Source organism: Acomys russatus, chromosome 23 (assembly GCF_903995435.1).
Source record: "Acomys russatus chromosome 23, mAcoRus1.1, whole genome shotgun sequence".
Taxonomy (NCBI): Eukaryota; Metazoa; Chordata; class Mammalia; order Rodentia; family Muridae; genus Acomys; species Acomys russatus.
The window spans coordinates 26,717,459-26,738,450 of NC_067159.1; positions in this window are offsets into that span (position 1 = coordinate 26,717,459).

The window sequence follows — 20,992 nt, forward strand, 5'->3', positions numbered from 1 at the left end:
ATGCCACCATGTGTTCCACTATGACATTAAAGGACTAAACCTCTGAAATTACAAATCAGTACCAAATTATTTCCTTTTTAACAATTGGTGAGGTCATGGTATCTATTCACAGCAAAAGAAACCCTAAGAGCGTATCATATTGTCACATGGATATTCTGCATAACATTCTAAAAAGTCTAAATTTATTTTAATGCTTTTCAGAGTAATCAAGAAGAAATCTATATGTTCTCTCAAATTGCATGTGTTCGTCTTATTAACTTGATGTAATTATATTCAAAATATTTTATTCTAAGTAACCACAGTATAACTTTGCTCACTATAAATCTGGTTATTTTATTGATTTTAAACTTATTAATATTCTACATTGCCTCGATAACATTTTGGGAGAGTGATATTTTTATTTTCATAAATCTAAGTGATGACTGTTATGCTATATACATATACATACTTCATCTCAAACTGCATAATTCTACTTTAATGTGCCACATTTTGGTTACTGATGGGCCAATGTTGATAATTATCACTAAGAGAAATTCATAGTTTACAATGAATTTGTTCTAATTGGTTTAACAGAACTTTGTATTTCTGCAAACCATAGTATCATGTATTGTGTAATTATTACACATTACCAGTAGAATAGATTGAACTGTTCTAAAAGTCTACTGTTTTCATAGATACATACCATTTTTGATAATGACCTAAGATCATTCTGCTTTATGCCTATGCGTGCTGCTCACTTTCACTCTATGCAAAACAATTAGAGTCAGCAGTGTAGAATTGCACAAATGGCTTCTTACACTTTACAGTGTGCTTTTTTTTTTAATTAATTTATTCTTGTTACATCTCAATGTTTATCCCATCCCTTGTATCCTCCCATTCCTCCCCCCCCCCCCATTTTCCCATTATTCCCCTCCCCTATGACTGTTCTTGAGGGGGATTACGTCCCCCTATATATTCTCATAGGGTATCAAGTCTCTTCTTGGCTACTTGCTGTCCTTCCTCTGAGTGCCACCAGGTCTCCCCCTCCAGGGGACATGGTCAAATGTGAGGCACCAGAGTACGTGAGAAAGTCGTATCACACTCTCCACTCAACTGTGGAGAATATTCTGACCTGGTGCTATCTCAGAAAAATGGGAATAGGGCTTCCTCAAGACCCAGCTATTCCACTCCTTGGAATATACCCAGAAGATGCTCCAGCACACAACAAGAAAATTTGCTCAACCGTGTTCATAGCAGCCTTATTCATAATAGGCAGAACATGGAAACAGCCTAAGTGTCCCTCAGTAGAAGAGTGGATAAAGAAACTGTGGTACATATACACTATGGAATACTACTCAGCTATTAAAAACAAGGAATTCCCGAAATTTGTGGATAAATGGATTGAGCTAGAAATGATCATAATGAGTGAGTTAACCCAGAAGCAGAAAGAATCAAATGGTATATACAGTGTGCTTTAAGGCTTATCCAACAGTCAAAACTGAAGCCCATAGTATTATAAGGAAGTATTTAGGAAAACTATACTTCTTGAAGTAGAATAATCTAAAAGACAGGGGTATATTTCTTGATACACTCAAACTAAGTTAAACCAAGAAAGTTTAAAAATCTAGCAGACCAATAACAAAGGAGGAGACTGAAGCAGTAATTAAAGGTCTTCTAACAAACAAACAAACAAACCAAAAAAACCCTCCATGTCCCAATGAATTCACAGCAGAATTCTACCAGACATTTACAGAAGAACCATAACAACTCTTTCTGAAACTTTTTGAAAATGAATAGAAATAGAAGGATTTTCCCCAAACTTGTTCTATGATGCCAGTATTACTCCAATACCCAAAGTAGGTACACACACACAAGAGCAATAACATGCAGAAGAGGAAGAAGAAGAAGAAGAAGGGGAAGAAGAAGAAGAAGAAGAAGAAGAAGAAGAAGAAGAAGAAGAAGAAGAAGAAGAAGAAGGAGAAGAAGAAGGAGAAGAAGGAGAAGAAGAAGAAGAAGAAGAAGAAGAAGAAGAAAAGAAGAAGAAGAAGAAGAAGAAGAAGAAGAAGAAGAGAATACGAAGAAGGAGAAGGAGAGAAGAGAAGAAGGAGAAGAAGAAGGAGAAGAAGAACAACAACAACAACGACAATAACAGGACAAAACAGCGACAGCGACAACGACAACAACAACTAAATTGCAGAACAATATCCATGATGAATATACATGTAAAAAGTCCCTTGTGAAATAGTAGCAAACCAAAGGCCAGCATGTATGAAGAATATCGTTCATCATGATCAAATTGACCTTTTCCAATATAGGGTTATTTCAAAGTAGGATTAGTTCAACTTATGCAGGTCAATAAATAATATAGACAGAAAACTAGTGATTATCATAATAGATACCATAGCCATTGACAAAATCCAATATGCTTTCACAATAAAATATCTAGGGAGAATAGGAGTCAGGGTACACACATCTACATAATAAAGATTTTATAAACCATACCTTCAGCGCCAATTGAAAAAACTAAAACCAACTCCATTAAATTATTAAGGAGAAAGAGCTGCCCCCAATATCCATTAGTTTTCAATAAAAATTGGGAGGAACTATATGAATCAACAAAATAAGAGAAGGAAATTAAATGAATATAAATTAGAAAAGAGATAAAATAACCTTATTTTCGGATGATATGACATTAAATATCAGATATACAAAAAATTCTAACAGAAAATTTCTAGAAACACTCAACAAATCCATTAAATTGGCAAGACTAAATTAACATGCAAGTCAGCAGTGTTAGAATATGCCATCAACAAATAAACTGAGAAAGAATTCAAAGACACACTCGCTTTTCCAATAGCAAATGAAAAATGTAGAGATGTGTAGAAGGAATCTCTTGTGTGTTGTATGGATGCAACACCCATCAATTAAAGAAACTATAGCCTATGGCCAAGGCAGGAAATAGGTGGGGCTTCTGGAAAGCAGAAGGAATTTTGGGTTAGAGCTAAGTACATGAGATTCAGGTGGTAAGATGTGAGCAGAAAGGATGCAAGGTGCCTGAGGCCAGGTAGCCAGTCTCATGGCAGAAGGTAAATAAGTATAATGGGTTATTTTAAGTTTTGAGTTCGTCAGAGAAGAGTCTAGCTATATGGCCTAGGAATTTATATAATATTTAATGAGTCTCATGAGTTGTTATTCCAAGATATAGGGCAGGAGGGTAAAACCTAATCCTATAACAAATGGTGCCCAATACGGAACATGGAATCAAAACTAGCCTGAGATCTCCAGGGTAGATGTACAAAGCCTCCCTGGAAATCAAACAGCTTCAAACTTCTGCTCTTTAAGAGAAGAGACTTGGGGGGGGGGGGAGCAGGGCTTTAAAACAGCCAATTTCCACAAGCAATAGTGGTATATCCACAGTCAAAGCATGAACTAGGATTCAGCTGTGCACCCTCTCTCTAGTAGACCAAACACCAGACCTTGCTGCATCTCTACCAAGAGCCTGATGGAACTTAAGGCCAGTGGCTGGTGGGAATCCCTCAAGAGACAAAGTGGCAATAAGGTGAAGGGAGGAGGTCAGGCATCCAGTGAGCACAGCTCCAGAAGCAAGCAAAACAAGGCGTTTGAAGACCTTTGACTCCAAGTCAGAGGCTTGGCTTGACCTGATGAGCAATGGCCCAATCTCGATTGGCACTTGGGCCCAGACAATGCACTACAGGAACTTGATGCAGAATCACGTGGTTGGCCAAAAAAAAAAAAAAAAAAAAAAAAAAAACAAACAAAAACAAAAAACAAAAAAACTTCTCCTTTGAAAGGATAGAGAGGGAAGTGGGCAACCAAGCACAGTGCAGGAAGCAGGAGCCAAGAACAAACACAGAAACACACACACACACACACACACACACACACACACACACACACACACACAATCCAAACTCAGTCAAACTTCTAAACAGGCAAAATTTGTTTAAAAATCATACTTTTATGCTAATAAACAAACAAACTTAGGATAGGCTGTCAAAAATACAAAGCATAAATAATAAAATAAATCCACATAAAGACTTAGTGATTAAAATAAATAAATAAATAAATAGTTTCTATTAAAAATATGGAAAACCCTGTAGCAGAAGACATTTGGACCCCATGCAGATTTGTTTTGACTGTCAAGATACAAATAATAATATGTTCAGTATTAAGTAAAGTTCTATATTTCCTTTTTAAAGAAAGATCAAACTAACACTAACACAAACTAATGCTCGGAAACCTGTCAGTAGTTGTTTATAAATGTAGTCAAGTAAAAGCTAAAATTAACCATCACTGTACCCAAAAATGAAATGCATTTTCTTTTACTTCTGCAATAGCTTTAGTGGTTCCACATTTAATATAACTAATTATGTTTGCAAATAAAATGTAGGATAGCAAACCTAATAATTCAAAAATGTTATTCCCTAATGGGAAATTCAAATTTGATTATGTCTTTGCTGCAGATAATCTCTGTCGGGTATAGATCCTTGGGAATGGGGGTTCTCGAAACATCAGTGGGCAAAGATAGGTGAAGTGACAAACTAACCCAAGGGAGAATTTAGGTCTGAATGTATTTTGCAGGCAAGCAAGCTAAGTTTTACACACATTTTTTGAAACGGGAAGTGTTTTTTTGTGGTTACATTTCTTTTCATACAACTCAAAATAGAGAATGCAAAATAATAATGTTGTCATCAATCCTGAATCATCATTCATAAGTCATTAGATTGGTATTAGTACGCTGTGGCTTCTTTATCAAAGGTCAATGTTCTCTCATTATGCCAAACATCTGTAAGTCAAGACAGTTTTTTTCTTAGCTTGAGCTTCCTCAAAGATTTTATTTGTACTTTGCATAATATAAACTATTAACTGGTGATTAATTCTTAGCCATATTTTTATTAACCAGTGGAACAGAACTTGGTGGTAAACTTGCCTGAATGACCCTTGCTGCAGTCCCAAGTTAGGACGTCTCCTAGCAACACAGTTACATTTGAAAATTTCTGATAAAGTGAAAAAATGTACCACAGTTTCTTTATCCAATATTCTACTGAGGGACACTTAGGCTGTTTCCATGATCTGGCTATTATGAATAAGGCTGCTATGAACATGGTTGAGCAAATCTTCTTGTTGTGCGCTGGAGCATCTTCTGGGTATATTCCAAGGAGTGGAATAGCTGGGTTTTGAGGAAGCCCTATTCCCATTTTTCTGAGATGGCGCCATTCAGATTTCCAAAGTGGCTGCACTAGTCTGCATTCCCACCAGCAATGAAGGAGTGTTCCTCTCTCTCCACATTCTCACCAGCATGTGGTGTTATTTGAATTTTTGATCTTAGTCATTGTGAGGGGTATAAGGTAGAGTCTTAGAGTTGTTTTGATTTGCATTTCTCTGATGACTAATGACTTTGAGCATTCTTTAAGTGTTTCTCAGCCATTTGATATTCATCTGTTGAGAATTCTCTGTTTAGTTCTGAGCCCCATTTCTCAATTGGGTTATTTGGTTTGGTGGTGTTTAATTTTTTGAGTTCTTTATATATTTTGGATATTAGACCTTTGTCAGATGTACGGTTGGTGAAGATCTTTTCCCAGGGTGTAGGCTCTCCCTTTGTTCTGTTGACAGTGTCTCCTGCCTTACAGAAGCTTCTCAGCCTCATGAGGTCCCATTTATTAATTGTAGACCTTAAGGCCTGGGCTGTTGGTGTTCTATTCAGGAAGTTGTCTCCTGTGCCAGTGTGTTCCAGGCTCTTCCCAGGCTTTCTATACAGGAGGAGGAGGTCCCCCTCAGTCACAGTCATAGGGGAAGGGACTAAGGGGAAAATGGGAAGGAGGGAGGAATGGGAGGATACAAGAAATGGTAGTATGAATAAATTAATAAAATATATATATTTTTTTATTATTATTCTTGTTACTCTCAATGTTTATCCCATCCCTTGTATCTCCCATTCCTCCCCCCCCATTTCCCATTATATTCCCCTCCCTATTACTGTTCCTGAGGGTGGATTACTTTCCCCTATATATTCTCATAGGGTATCAAGTCTCTCTCTTGGCTACTTGCTGTCTTCCTCTGAGTGCCACCAGGTCCCCCCCCCTCCAGGGGACCATGGTCAAATGTGAGGCACCAGAGTATGTGAGAAAGTCGTATCACACTCTCCACTCCACTGTGGAGAATATTCTGACCATTGGCTAGATCTGGGTAGGGGTTTAAAGCTTACCGCCTGTAAGAAATGCTCAACCTCCTTAGTCATCAGGGAAATGCAAATCAAAACAACTCTGAGATTCCATCTTACACCCATCAGAATGGCTAAGATCAAAAATTCAAGCGACACCAACATGCTGGCGAGGATGTTGGGAGAGAGGAACACTCCTTCATTGCTGGTGGGAATGCAAACTAGTACAGCCACTTTGGAAATCTATCTGGTGCTATCTCAGAAAAATGGGAATAGGGCTTCCTCAAGACCCAGCTATTCCACTCCTTGGAATATACCCAGAAGATGCTCCAGCACACAACAAGAAAATTTGCTCAACCATGTTCATAGCAGCCTTATTCATACTAGCCAGAACATGGAAACAGCCTAAGTGTCCCTCAGTAGAAGAGTGGATAAAGAAACTGTGGTACATATACACTATGGAATACTACTCAGCTATTAAAAACAAGGAATTCCCGAAATTTGTGGATAAATGGATTGAGCTAGAAATGATCATCATGAGTGAGTTAACCCAGAAATAAAATATATTTTTTAAGTAAAAAAAAAAGCCAGAATGTTCCAAAACAAGAAGGCTTCAATCATTTACTCCTGGCAGGGACATCAGACCCATTCCAGGAGGATCTCCCTGGGTGGCGGTTGTCACCTCGGTTTTGCACTGTCATTTGTCACACAGACTGCACTGGACGGTCATGACATGTCTTTTCATTGCTTTATTTTAGGATAATGTTAGACCTCTGTTAAAAAAACGAAACAAACAAACAAATAAACAAACAAAACCAACCAACCAAAAGCATTTTGGTAAATATTTGTTATGTTTAGACAAATGATTTTTAGCTCTGAGGCCCACACACAATCTTCTATAGCAATTGTTGTATTATAGAACAAAGACAGTTGTGCGCCCAATCTCACTTTAAAAACCCTGCTCTTTTAACGTAACATTTTAAAAATATTTTATTATGTTTCCTTTTTAACATATACATTTATATTATTACACATGAGTAAAATAAACTACATACAACAGGAAGAACCATGAGACAATCAGGAATTATATAAATGTTACATTCATAGTGATTTGGCAAACTTGAAGTAAACATCTTTCCTATCTTGTGGGTCTAAATTTCTGAATGCAGATTAATATCTATCATATCTCATCTCTATTAACTTAAAACATCTATCTTGACATAAAAACATCTTAACCCCCTAACCTACTAAGCTTAATTGAAAAACTAAGCTATCTGGTCTTCAACCACAACAGAGACTTGAGAAGGGATAAAACTTAAATACCTGAGTGAACCCGGAGTGCAGGTTAGCAGCTTCCAAAAGGAAAAAAAGTGACTGAGACAGTTTACTGCCTGGGCAGTCACCCAACACTCTCTGTAATGTTGAAGAATCATCTTCAGCCTTCCGGTCCAATATATCTGACAGACAGATTTGCAAGGCAGGAACTATTGAGGACTTGCTTACCCGGTCTCAGCAGCATTTGGCTGTCAACTCTGGTTGCATCCAAGCCTGCCCATTTTTAGGCAGAATTCTGTCTGTGGTAGAAATGAGGACATTTTTCCCAGGGCTTGTTTACCACATTTGAAGCCATCTCCATAAGGAGGCTCTTTGATGCTCATTATCTTCTTAGAGATAGGCTGGCAGAGTCGACAGCCAAACTCTGCCTGCATCTAAACTTGCCCATGTTTTAGGCAGAATTCGGTCTGTGGCAGAAACTAGGTATTTTGTTATTAAATGTGGAAGTGGAAGTTTTATAACTCTAGTACACACACACACAGACTCACACACTCACACATATGCAGATTCCAATAATCACAGCAATATTTTAGAAAACAAATAATTATTAGTCCATTTCCCTCTTCTGCAAGGGACAAAGAAGCACTGCTCCATGTTCCCAATAATTTCCCACAAAGTGTAAAAGTGATGAGTTACTGACAAACATTGAAACACACAAGCTATGCTTTCTATTGTATTGGCTAAATAGACCTATAGACATTGGCAATTCACTGCATTAATTGCAATATCTTTTTGTTGAAGGTCCTCCCAAAGCCAAGCCAGTATCGTGTGCCCCATGGATCCTACATAAATTCTGTCTTTGGTATAAATCATAGAAAAGACCTAAGGTTTAGGTAAAAATGACATTCTTAAAAACTATAGATTAATACTATAGATTATAACATCTGTAATATAAGATTATATAATCTTAGCAAAGGTTAATTTTATTTTGAAATATACAAGATTAAATAAATTAAAATGAGCAACATAAAGATAAGAATTTAAATAAGGTTAAATACAGAGTAGAGTAAGATATTAACTTAGAAGGTAAAAAATAAATAAGTAAACACATGCATTTAGCCCCAACACTCAGGAAACAGAAGCAGAGCCAGGGCTACATAGACTAACCCTATCTTAATAAAAATAGGAAACAAGTATCACTGTAGAGGATTATCAGTCACTTTTTAAATCTATGTCTGCTCCTTAGACAGACCTCTCTTCAAGAGTATGCACTCCAAGAGGATGCACAATATTACCATACCATTACCAGTTAACATACAACCATTTTCATGTCTAACTGGACATAAGGTCAATTAAACAGGAGGGAAATTCTGCTTGATGCTGATAACTTGGCCAACCCTACAACCCAGGTCAAGTGAGGTCATGTGCCTATTCCTTGCTTTGTCAATATTAGCAGCCCGTGTTTTATGTTTTTTTTTTTTTCCCTAGTAGCTCTGATTTAATCCAATGATTTATTTGCCTGTTCCAGCACACAGTCTTATTTAGTGTGGCATGATGCTTTTAGTTCATTAGTGCAGGCTACCCATTAATATTTTCATAATCACATTCCTGTATGCATAGCAGCTTCAGCTTCTAGGTGCCCACAAAGAACTAGCTACAATTTTAATTGTGGTGGCCTTTAATACATAGATCAACTTGGAAGGAATAGGCCTGTCAAATACTAAGATTTCCTAAGTTTACAACAGTTTCTCACTAATAGACAGCCATAATTTTATCAGGGTTTGTACTTTTGTATTTGTGCTTGCATATCTTGCATGCTATCCGTGTATCATTAAGATTTGGTTTAATTTTTCACTAGTTAAAATGACTGGTTTATTCTTTAGTTTAGCTATTGTTTCCTTTTTATTGTAATTTTACTTGGGACTTCTAGTAAAATGCAATAATGAAAGAATATATTATCTGTTTATGATCTTTTCTCCATCTTTTAAAAAAATTTCATTTATTCATTTTATATCCTGATTGTAGGCCACTCCCTAGTTGCCTCTTGGTCCCATTCTCCCTCCCTCATCCCCCACCTCCCTCCCCAAGTCATCAGAAAGTAGGTGACCTCCTCCTCCATCATCTGACTGCAGCCTATAAAGTCTCATCTGGACTGCTTGCATCCTTTACCTCTGTGGCCTGGAAAGGCCTCCCCACTAGAGCAAAGTGATCAATATGTGGACCATTGGTCCTATTAGTCCCCTTGTGGAGCTTCTGTCCCATCAAGGTCCTTCTATCCCTCAATTCTTCCATCAGACTCCTTGTGTGCGACCCTGAAGAGTGGCTCTCAGTCTCCATGTCTGCTCCACCACTGGGTGGAGGTCTGTCATGCCTCCCTGAATGGCTGACCTCATCTGATCTTTGTGTCAGATCTTAAAGGGACTGTTATAATCTTACCGCAAAATACATCATTAACCGTACCTTTTGGATGTTTTTGTTATAACTATTCACCATTAACATGTTTTTTCTTACTCGTCTATTTCTAGTTTCCTGGCTACTATTTCTATTTGAGAGAGTGGTTGAATTTTGTCAAAGGAATTTCTTTAACTATCAAAATAATCACATTTTTCTTTAACTTGATGATTGCATCAATTGCTATTCAAATGTCAAGCAGTTTGTGCTGTATTGCACTTTGTTGTCATACATAAGTACTTCTGTACTATATTATTAAAGTATTTAAAATTTTTCTTCAATCTTTATTAAGACATGCATAAATGATCTTAATCTACATTTTTCTTATAATACCTTTGACTCGTTGCTGTCATTAGTGTGGTATCTTTAAGATACGGCTGGCTTTATACAATATGTTAACAGCATTCTCTTCTTTTGAAATATATTTTATGGAAGAGATTACAGAAGTGAAATGAAACTCTTCCCTGTTTCATAGAATTCAACCGAAGTCTTTCCACAATTGGCATTTCAATTTTGGAAGATTATTAATTAATGGTTTTACTTCTTTAATACACATGCACACACAGAAAGAAATATTTATATACCCATTTATTTATATATATATATATATATATATGTAAAATTTCTACACACATTACATATACATACATATATAATTTCTGATTTTGTTTCTAGAACCAAACTGGAAATTCTATCATGTCCTTACTGTTTTAAACTCATGGGCATAGGGTTGAACACAATGGCACTTAATTATGTGAGTAAGATTCACAGGCTCAGTCATCTTGAGTCTTCTTTGCTGCTAATTTTCATTTTCATGTTCTTTTGTCTCCTCATTAGATTGACTATAGAAGTATGAAACTCATTGGTATTCATCTTTAAGAAAACGAGCCTTTTTTCCCCAGTGATTTTTTTTCACTATTGATTATCTATTTTCAAATTCAAGGATTTCTGCTCAAAACTTTATTTTCCTTTGTTTAATTACTATTTAACTTGTACTCTGGTTTATCTTAATTTAATCTTTGGTTCTAATATAGATAGTAGACATTGTAAGTCTCCCTCTAATCTGTGATTAAACTACACCTCACAATAACAGATATGTTAAATCTGCAGGTTTATTTGTCTCCAATTAATTTTTAATTCCCCTTGAGATTCTCTCTCTCTCTCTCTCTCTCTCTCTCTCTCTCTCTCTCTCTCTCTCTCTCTCTCTCTCTCTCGATTTAGAAGTTCTCTCTCTCTCTTCATTTAGAAGTTCATAGCCTAATATCAATGTATTTGAGAATTTTCTTCCTTTGTTATCCACTACTGATCTAATTTGACAGTGGTCCAAAACCACATTTTTGATGATTTTTATTTCTTTAATTTCTGCTGGGGTATGTTTTATGACACACATAGGGCCTATATTAGTGAACGTTGCATTTCAACTTAAGCATAATGTACATTCAGCTGTTACTGGGCAAAGTAATCTACAGTATCAATTGGGCCTGTTGATTGATTGTGCTGTTCAAACTAACCTTATCCTATTTTCTTCATGTTCAGCCTGCCAATGACTGAGAGTTATTGAAGTCCACAAATGTCAGTGTATTTGTCTCTTTTCTCTTGTAGTGCTATTAGTTTACTTCATGCATTTTCAAAGGTTACCGTTAGGTGAAAACCCATCAAGGGTTGTTGTATGTTGGTGGAGAACTGAGAACTTCACACAATTTCCCTCTTAGCACCAATACATTTTGTGTCTACAAAGATAATTTTTTTTTCAAAAATCAATATATGATTGTATCTTTGTGTTCCAATACAACATGACTTATAAAAGAGGACACATTTCTTGCTGCTAAGACTGAATAGACACAGTACAGACTGGCTCACAAAACCTAAACTGTTTGCGATTTGGTCTTTTATAGACATTTTTGCTTAACTTATTTGTAGATATTATAAAATTTTACATTCATCTCCATTTCAGATTCCAACCAATTTCAAAAGGAAGATTTAAAAAGGTACTATCATTATGAATATCACACAGCAGAACAGTGCATTGGTTGCTGATGTAGAAAGTACACTGAGGAATCTTAATTGACCTATGTCCAAAATCCACATGGGTTCACACCTATAGATCAGAAGCGTGTGTGTGTGTGTGTGTGTGTGTGTGTGTGTGTGTGTGTTTGTGTGTGTGTGTGTATGTAACTTTGGCAAATTCTTTTCTCACTTATTAATATGCATCCAGGTTTTTTTCACATATTTTCCTCATCATTTGTTTTCCACATTAAATAATAATATTCTTTTGGATATTACTCCATTTTTTATTCACTTCCTGAAGTACATTTTAATTTTAGTTCTATCAAGTATCAATTATGCTGCCATACTCATCCACATGAAGACTTTTCTGTGTTTTAAAATTCTTTTAAAAACTACAAAAAAGAATTGATGGATTATATGGTAAGATTACATAGTTTTCCCAAAATGAAAAAAAATAAAATACACCAGTAAATATTTTTTTTTCATGTTTCTGTGCAATTCTGGCTTCCCTTCATGAAAAAATGGATTCTAGCTGCTTCATATCCTTGCTAGGAGTCTTTGTTTTCTTTCTATTTTTTCATTTTTAACAGTGTAATAAATGTAGCATGGTACTAAAGTTTTCCTACTTAAATTTATCTGATTATGTATGACATAAAATATCTATTAATTTTTTATCTGTCATATATATGGTTTCTTTACTGTGGTTTCTTGTTTTGAAATTTATTATTGAATTCAAGTGTGCTTGCATTTTAGTGAGCTTGTATCTTAGGGCTGTTATCTTCAGAGAACAGCTTCATGTACCAAGTAGGTAGCAGGGAAGCCTACAGGACACAAAAATAGGGAATTTTATTTCCCCAAAGTTCCTTAGTTCCCGAGAAAGCTTAAGTTTTTGAGACTCTGGTGAAAGAGCTTCCCTTGAGGCAAGGCTATTCTTAACACGAACATTTCACTCTGGGCAGTTTGCAGTGACCTCAAGTTTCTAAAAGAGCTAAGAAAAGTTATTGATTTTCAGTTTGTTTAGCTGAAGATGCTGCTGGAGCTTCCAAGCTCTTTGTAGTCATTTTACTTTTATTTGTTCCAATTTTTACAGATACAGTCATAATTGGAAAATAGCAATTTACTCTGTAAAAGTTAAGTCAACCGAGGCCTTAATTTTTTTCTGAATAATAGGGGCTGTTTTCAACTATTTTAGTAATTTCCTTTTCTGTCTCTTTCCACACCGTATTTACGTAGTTTTTACAAAGGTGTCTTATATCAAAATGTGGCAGGAAAATTCCTTTTTCTATTAACCCAGTGCTCACCACTTTCTTCCTTCTCGTGTTTAGTTTTGTTCTTGGGTTTTTATGATGCATATCTCCATCATGCCAATGCATACATGTCTTAGCCAGACACAGCACATACACCTTTAGTATTGTACTCCACACATTACCTTTTACTATTTATATCTCCTCTTGTTCATATTTGATAGCAGTGGTAGTTTAAATTTTTTCAGTAATTTGTGTGTATTACAAACCAACATTACTGGTTTTATGGGCATATACTTTGTTCTGATACAATTTTATACCATGAAAACTTTTCAAATAACTGGGGTGCTTTTATTTTTTGTTTTTGTTGTTTTTTGTTTTGTTTTGTTTTTCAAGGAATGGTTTCTCTATGTAGCCTAGGCTGTCCTGGACTCCTTTGGTCTACAAACTCACAGAGAGCCACCTGACTCTGCCTCTCTGAGTGTTGACATTACAGGAGTGCACCGCAGCACTCACCTACCTGTATAGCTGTATTTTTAATTATCTTATGTGTGTTTGCTATTTGCTGCCTATTTCTCATTCTATGGAAGCACCTTTATTTGGAGTTTCAGAAAATTTGAGAAATATGAGGCAATTCCAGATTTGGGGGTTTTCAAACCTGATGTTAAGTTTTATGTATTTATTATTTACTTTCCATATTGTTAGATTGATATTTATATTTGATTCTGGGGTCGTTGATTTTTCAGATAGTTTGTTACTGATTTGGATTTGAACCAGAGTCAGAATGTACATATCTTCTGAAAGAAAATGGGTGTCACAAATAGAAACACTTAAATTTCTGGCTTCTGGTTTCTATACAGAGAGCTAAAAAGTTGATGCTCTACCTGGATAACTAGAAAAAAGCTGAGCACCCTGAATTATTACCACATCTTTTTAGAGCAGGACACAAGGCAAAAGTCACTGTCCTCAAGATAAAAAAAGATAGATGTAGCAATACTGGTCCTCATATGCTTCAGCCAGTTAATCATGGATCATAAACTTCATAGGGAACATTTCAATGCATGGTGTCTAGATCTATAATCAGTAATGACGGCACATACATCGAAATACTTCCCTTCATTGCGCTCCTCGGGAGGAAACACTCTGGTCTGTAAGGGTGGCATCATCAGAGCTTAGTGTGCTTAGTAACAAATGAATCTATCTCCAGGCACTACAACCTTCCACAGACATAACGGTAAACTTCCAACGTGAGAACATTTTTCCCATTCTGTGCCAACTGACGGGAGAGAACCTGAGAAGCATTCACAAAGACCATAGGCGAGTGTCAGACATTCCTGACATGTCTGAAATCTATGAGTGGCAATATCAAATAATTACTTACCCTCCACCCAACCTTTTACAACATATTATTCAAAGACTTATATGCCTTTTCATTCAGTACATTATGTTTGACATGAAGAAAAATCAATATGAAAAGTGAAAAAGGGAATTGTGCAACAGAAGTGTTCAATTTATGTGAAGATTCAGAAAAATAGTGGAATATAAAAAAGGGCTGAAATTATGCCTCACTAGTAGACTGTGTAGTATCTACAGATCTTGAGTTAATTTTCTCAGCTCTGCACAAAAAAGTGAAAATAATCATGAGAGAATATTTGATTAACATAAAAGACTCAAACTTTTCAATCATATCAATTTGCTTATTGAATACTAGTGATATTACTGAATAATTAGAATGCATTCATTGGTATATATATAATATATATATATATATATATATTTTAATTTGATGAATATATGAGGTCACAAGTTGATTGTATTTCACTTGAATTTGACCATATCACTTTAGTTTACCTAGCAAGAAGTTCTAAATATTTTATCTTATCATTTAATAAATATAAAGGATTATTGGGCACTCCAGTACATTTACTGAATGGCCTCACAGTTCTCAGACTCAAATTCTCCACAAGCATAGGACCCGGCAGAATCTGAAGTATGTATGATCCACATAGCTGAGCCTTCTTTGTTAATATGTCTCTGGGCACACTTGTCTTTCTTTTGTCGACGTTATCATTTATTCCTTGCACGTAGATTCTAAAGTGGGTCTAGAAATTTCAAAGACCAAGAAAAGCAAATACAGTACTGAAGAAGAGTCAGCTGGAAAATTTAAACTACACTTTAGGACATACTATATTGTTAGAATAAATAACAGTCCCTCTGCTGTTACAAAACAGGTAAACATAATGTTCTTCTTGTAGGTTTCTAGGACCCTCTGGAGCCTTCTATTTCCCCATTGTCCCATGCTTCTCTCACCTAGAGTCACAATAGGATGTCCTCCCCTCTGTCCCACTTTCCTGGTATGTGAAGACTTTCATGGGACATAGCCTTTGGGCTAGTGTCCAGATATAAGTGAGTATGTACCATTTGACTCTTTCTGCTTCTGGGTGCACTCAATCATTATGATCATTTCTAGTTCAATTCATTTGTCCACAAATTTCGGGAATTCCTTGTTTTTAATAGCTGAGTAGTATTCCATAGTGTATATGTACCACAGTTTCTTTATCCATTCTTCTCATTCTCCACCATTGAGTGGAGAGTGGGGACTGACATTCACACGTACTCTGGTGCCCCGTTTTTGACCACGTCCCCTTGACGGGGAGACCTGGTGGCACTCAGAGGAAGGATAGCAGGCTACCAAGAAGAGACTCGATACCCTATGAGCATATACAGGGGGAGGAGGTCCCCCTTAGTCATAGACATAGGTGAGGACAGTAGCTGGAAAGCGGGAGGGAGGGAGGAATGGGAGAATACTAGGGATGGGCTAATAATTGAGATGTAATATAAATAAATTAATAAAATATTTTAAAAAATCAAAAAACAAACAAAATAAAACAGGTAAATATGCCAATGAAACACATGCCATAAAAGTCCATGAAAGGACCACCTGGAAGAGTCAGCACATACTTTCCAAATGTCTATAGGCTGTACCACATTTTCAACAACTGAGCTGCAACAACAGGGTTATCATAAGTAAAAACTAAACTGAGACACAAACCTAGTGCCTTTTTAAAAAGTAATAAAATTCAACATTAAATTGGGTCACAGAATAATGCAGTGTTAAACATTAAATGATATCATCTGAGGAGACAGAGATGTCTTTGGTTCTGGGATGCCCTACCTAAAATGACACCAAGAGTATCACTGCTCTACGAAGTAATTGATAAAACTGTACTTCATTAGAATTAGAGTTTTCTCTTTTTAAAAAAGGAATTATTAAAAGAAATGCTTGTAAAACACATAGCTAAAGGCATACTATTTCCCATATATACAAAAAAAAACCCCTAAAACTCAGTAAGAGAAGCTTGGAAGTAGTGGCAAATGCCTTTAATCCCAGCACTCAGGAGATAGAGGCAGGTATTCATCTGTAAATTCCTGAGCCCTGTCTCGAAAAACAGGAAAACAAAACAAACAAACAAAAACAAAAATTGCCAACAAAAGAGAAAACAACTTTGATTAGAAACTTAGACAAAGACTTACAAAGGCCTCCGATGGAAAATGTAGAGATGACAAATATGTACATGAGTTGTAAAGTATGTCATTGAGGACATGCCAATTAAAATAGCTCTGACGGCTGGATGTAGCAGAATAGTAGAGTATTGCCTCACCTCTACCAGTTAGTTGCTAAGGTTAATACCTAGTACCAAAAATATGCAAAAATTATAACAATATATCATACCTACCACTATATGAGAAAGGCTAAAGAATAGGGCTGAACATACTGACAACAATGGAGGAGAAAAGCTACTGTCATTCCATGCTCCTATACACGTGTGTCTGTAAATGTCCCAGACAATTTATAGCATGGCATTTTAGAATACTAATTTTCAAATCTCTTAGTAGTAGAGAGAGAGAAATCATGCTTGAGGTTGCCTACCTGTAGGAGTAAAAAAATCTTGATCAACACAAAAATGGGCCCTTGAACACTATGACTAGGAATCTCCGAAGAAGTTGCCTGTGTTCTAAATATGGCCTAAGCCGAGCTGACAGCAACTGCGTAAATTTCCTTCTCTATTTATCAACATTTATTCCAGAAAATATTACAAATAAATGGACTTTTTAGAACAGTAGTAATTCTCCTCTGAAAACTGATTGCATATACTTTAATCAATCAAAACAAGTAACATTATTGTTTTAGTAGTATGAATATTAAAAGTAATGGGCAGGCTAGTGTGGTGGCTCAGCAATTAAGAGCACTTGCTGCTCTGGCAGAGGACCCACAATTTGTTTTCAGCACCTAAGTACAACAGCTCATAAATGCCAGTATCTCCAGTTCCAGGGCATCTGAAGCCCTGGTGTGGGCTCCATGTGAACTCATAATCACATGACACACCTACAAATAAGAAAATACATTTTAAAGTAATTGAGATTATTACAGGAGATAAATTTTCACTATTACACTGATGAATGCTGAAGTCCTTTGAAATTATTGTAGAAGAAAAGAGTAAAACTCCGAACTATGAATAAAAATGTTTTACTCTGGGCAGTGGTTTGGTTTTGCATATCTTATAACCTTATGCTAGGCAGAATGCATTATATAAATGATGCATGACGGCTGCTGTGTTTTGGACTAAAATCTACCAGCATTGTATAATCAAGGTACGTCACCTGCCCTGTTTAACTTACTTCCCTTATAGTTTTAGTATTACTTAACATTTTTGTTGTTATTATTTGTTTTCTTTTGCTTTGTATCATTCCATTAAGTGAGGAAAATACTTATAGCATCAAAAGTAAACAAAATTAAATTAACAAGGCCAGAAATATGAAGCAAAAAAGAAAGAAAGCATGGTAAAAAGCAACCACAGGGCAAGGTCATCTCCTCCCATACATATTCACTCCACGGCAACGGATCTGTAACATTTACAGTCAGTGTCCTTTACTTCCCTCAATCTTTTTGTTTCTCTCCTTCTCTCTTCCATCTGTTCATTTCCTTCCTTTCTCTACTTCCTCTCTCTTCCTTTCACCCATCTCCTACACTCTCCTGTTTTGTTTCATTTATTTTATTTCTTCCTTCCTTAGTAGACAAAAGTAAGAATCAATGCAACACCCCTGCAAAGAATATTGCTTCACATTAAATAAAAAGTATGTCAAACAATCAATAAGCATATATAAGCATCCCATTTGGATAGCAATTAAAGCAATGGACTTGAGTTACATTAAACCACTTCTTAATTAGCAATAGAGAATACAAGTGCAATGGCAGTTTAATGACAGCGTCAATATTTAACAATGCCAGGTTCACCTTGTTAAACAAGACAAAAATTGCTGGTATAATGTAAGCAACCCACCACTCTAACATTTTTATAGTACACGTCTCCTTTAATAGCCTGTACTAAAATTAAAATTACTATCCATGATGCTATACTTTTGACTGCATGTCATTAGAATCTTTGAAGATTTACACAGGCATAATTTTACAGTGTTGTTTTGAAACTAAAATATTTATGAATGAAAATATCAAGTTATGTATATTAACTGGATCTTGATGCTGTGCATATGATAAAGTTTATCTACAGATTGTTTCATGTCTGGCTCATATGCACTCCTTTATTCCTCAAACCATGCAATGTTCAGTGCTGAGTTAATTCTACTCAACATGACATTTTAGCACATCAAAAAAACATTGAGTTTAACTCAAATTTACAAAAAGAATCAGGGCTCTGTAAGAGAAAATTATATAACCACATAAATGCCATAGACACGCCTTTTAAAATTTTTTTTTTTTTTTTTTTTTTTTTTTTTTTATTAATTTATTCTTGTTACATCTCAATGTTTATCCCATCCCTTGTATCCTCCCATTCCTCCCCCCCCCCATTTTCCCATTATTCCCCTCCCCTATGACTGTTCCTGAGGGGGATTACGTCCCCCTATATATTCTCATAGGGTATCAAGTCTCTTCTTGGCTACTTGCTGTCCTTCCTCTGAGTGCCACCAGGTCTCCCCCTCCAGGGGACATGGTCTAATGTGAGGCACCAGAGTATGTGAGAAAGTCGTATCACACTCTCCACTCAACTGTGGAGAATATTCTGACCATTGGCTAGATCTGGGAAGGGGTTTAAAGTTTACCTCCTGTATTGTCCTTGGCTGGTGCCTTAGTTTGAGCGGGACCCCTGGGCCCAAATCTGCCTATCATATTGTTCTACTTGTAGATTTCTAGGACCCTCTGGATCCTTTTATTTTGCTGTTCTCCTATGCGTCTCTCATTTAGAGTCCCAATAGGATGCCTTCCCCTCTGTCCCAGTTTCCTGGTAAGTGAAGGCTTTCGTGGGACATGCCCCTTTTTTGTTAATTTATTCATATTACATCTCAATTGTTAGCCCTTCCCTTGTATCCTCCCATTCCTCCCTTCCTCCTGCTCGCCCCCTTCTCTCCTCCCCTATGTCTGTGATTGAGGGAGACCTTCTCCCCCTATATATGCTCTTAGAGTATTGAGTCTCTTCTTGGTAAACCAGAGACATTAATTCAGTTAGAGGGAAAAGTGGGGAAGACCTGGAACACATAGGCACAGGAGACAACTTCCTGAACAGAACACCAACAGCCCAGGCCTTAATGTTAACAATTAATAAATGGGACCTCATGAGGCTGAGAAGCTTCTGTAAGGCAGGAGACACTGTCAGCAGAACAAAGTGACAGCCTACAGACTGGGAAAAGATCTTCACCAACCGCACATCTGACAAAGGTCTAATATCCAAAATATATAAAGAACTCAAGAAATTAAACACCACAAAACCAAACAACCCAATTGAGAAATGGGGCTCAGAACTAAACAGAGAATTCTCAATAGAGGAATATCAAATGGCTGAGAAACACTTAAGGAAATGCTCGTCCTTGTTAGTCATCAGAGAAATGCAAATCAAACGACACTGAGATTCCATCTTATACCCATCAGAATGGCTAAGATCAAAAACTCAAGTGACACCACATCTAGCAAGGATGTGGGGAGAGAGAAACACTCCTTCATTGATGGTGGGAATGCAAATTAGTACAACCACTTTGGAAAGCTATCTGGCGCTTTCTCAGAAAACTGGAAATAGGGCTTCCTCAAGACCCAGCTATCCCACTCCTTGGAATATACCCAGAAAATGCCCTACCACACAACAGGGACAGACCCTCAACCATGTTCATAGCTGCTTTATTCATAATAGCCAGAACATAGAGACAGCCTAAGTGTCCCTCAGTAAAAGAATGGGCATAGACACGCCTTTTATCACAGCACTTGGGAGGCAGAGGCAGACAATTTCTTTGAGTTCGAGGCCAGCCTAGTCTCCAAAGTGAGTCTAGGATAGCCAAGGCGACACAGAGAAACCCTGTCTCGAAAAAATCAAAAACTAAAAAAATGAAAAGAAAGAAAAAAAAGGAACTAAAGTTCAGAGTAAAATAATTAACTCAAAAAGGAGCAGAAGTGTCAGGCTCCAACTTTCTGGATGCACATAAACTCATGGCAGGTGGTCACTTCATTGTGTCTAAACTGAATAGAGGACAATATAAAAGGATAAAAGACAAAAAGGTGAAAATTTTAAAGAGAATAAACAAAGAGAAAGTTGGAGAGCAAGAAAGGTTCAACAAAGACACATTTTTATTGTATTTAATTATAAACAGAAAAACAAAATTGATAGTAATTAAATATCATTATTATTTTATTTAAACTCCTGCACATGTGCATGTCTTCATGCATGTGTGTGTGTGTGTGTGTGTGTGTGTGTGTTTGTGTGTGTATGGACACACATATGTCTCAAAAATATGTGGAAGACAATTTGTGGTGAAGTTGGTGAAGTCTTTCTCTGTCTCTGTCTCTCTGTCT